Below are 2034 nucleotides of genomic sequence, written 5' to 3' on the forward strand. Positions count from 1 at the left end.
CGCGCACACTCGCCCGGACGCCTCCGCCGCCGCCGCCGCCCGCTCGGGCTTTCACTGCGACAGCTCCCGCGGCCCCGCCTCCCGCCGGACCACGCCCTCCGGTCACGCCCACCTGCGCGACCTGCGGTCCGCCTCCCCCTCGGCGCCGCAGCCCGGCCAATGGCCTGGCGACGGAGGCTGGGGGGTGCGGGGGAAGAGCGAGGGTGGGCAGAGGGGCCGAGACTCCAAGCCACGCCCCCTGCCTCAGACGGCCAGCGCGGCACACACTCCCCCACATCCCACCAACACCAATGGTCCAGCGGCGCGGGGCTAGTGAGGGCGGGGGTGGCGAGCGGAGTGAGGTCATTGGCTGCCTCAGAGGGATCCCCGTTGGGCTGCAATCGCCCATTGGTTACTGCCCAGCGTTTGCTGGACTGGGAGCGAGAGAGACCCTTCCTCTACCTGCGCCCGCGCCGCTCCGCTTGTTGGTCACTCGACTGGGTCAGGGCATAGGGCTGGTCCAGAGGTTTCTGCAGGTAGTTGGATGACATCTCTCACCTCTTTAGGGCTTGTAGAGGATTGGTAGCTGCAGGCCAGTGCTCCTGGGGGTGGTCCAGGAGTCTCATGAGAGGCAGGGTGGTCGCTGTGGTCGATTGTGAGGAAGGGATGGCTGGAGCCAAACCAGGGAGCTGTGCCTTTCTGTTCCTACAGCCCCAGACTGGGCCAGGGCCACAGGGTGAGGCAGGGAGAAGTTAACCACAGTCATGAGAGGGCACAGGGAGAGAGGGAAACCTGGGCGTAGGACACAGAGAAGCATACACATCATCTCAATTATATACATACGCCCGGATGCCTGTGTGTGCCTTTATGCACGTATGTGCTTCTGCGCATGGATGGATATGCACACAGACTGGTGCAGGGCCGTGCACTTACTTGCACAACACAGTTTAGGTCTAGACACTAAAGTGACTACAGAAATGTACATAGACACATATGCATATGTGCATGAAGATTGACATGTGCACACACATACTGACAGACACCGTCAGACGACAGATACCATCCAAAGCATGTTCCTGTACTCATTGACAGGTGTGCTCTCTCAGACGCGTGCGGCCCCACCCACAGCCCTCCCACCATCCCTAGGCTCCCCCTTGAACCTCATTCTCCCTGTGTTTTCTCATTTTGTTAAACCTATCCCAGGGCAAAACAACATTGTGCTGTGTGAGTCTTTCATGAAAAATACTTTATAGAGACAAATAACAGCAGAGGGAGAGACAAATTAAGAGGTGTAATAGGCAAGAGGGAAAATATCTGCTTTCAGCTGCAATTTAAAATGAAATGCAGCGTTGACGAGACAGAAAATACTGCAGGGAGGCCTTTGCCGACAGAAGAAGCGGCCCAGACAGGCTCTCACCCCGTAAATCTTGCTCCCTCCCAGAGGCCTGCTGCAGAAGGCCCTCTGGAACTTAGTTTGCCCTCATTCTCTGACAGCAGACCCTCCCCTGGTATTTAAATAACCCTGGCCTGTAAATTTCTTTCAATTAAAAAAAAAAGGCAAAAGACTGCTTTGAGCAATAGATTCAACATTTTTGCTGAATGGATTTAAAGAGTTCCCCTATATGCCACACATACACTCAGTTTGAATGAAAAATTCTAATTTAAGAGTTTTATTCTACTGTGAGTTTGGTTGGTAGGAGTCAGCTTCCTAGGGCCAACTATGAACATTAGAGATTAGCATGTGGCCCAGGAGGCCTCAGGAACCCAGAGACCTGGGCTCTCCTGAGTCCACAATGCCCAGGAGGCTCTTCATCATGTCCCACCTGGAGAAGGAGCAGGCTGTGTTTGGAGAACTAGGCAGGGACCTACCACTTGCTGGAGGACCATCTACATCACACTGCACTGAGTGTAAGGGAATCATTCTTTAGTCTCCTGAGAAGGCAGAACTCAAGAGAAGGGGAGCAAGGGAAGGCCGAGTCTCAGAGGGCAGTGGCTGTTCAAACTGGATTCTCATTGTGATTCCAATGTTTTACTCAGTCTCTGGCATGCTTGGTG

This window comes from Elephantulus edwardii, unplaced genomic scaffold, assembly GCF_000299155.1.
Source record: "Elephantulus edwardii isolate Elephantulus edwardi_28Jun2011 unplaced genomic scaffold, EleEdw1.0 scaffold00028, whole genome shotgun sequence".
Taxonomy (NCBI): domain Eukaryota; kingdom Metazoa; phylum Chordata; class Mammalia; order Macroscelidea; family Macroscelididae; genus Elephantulus; species Elephantulus edwardii.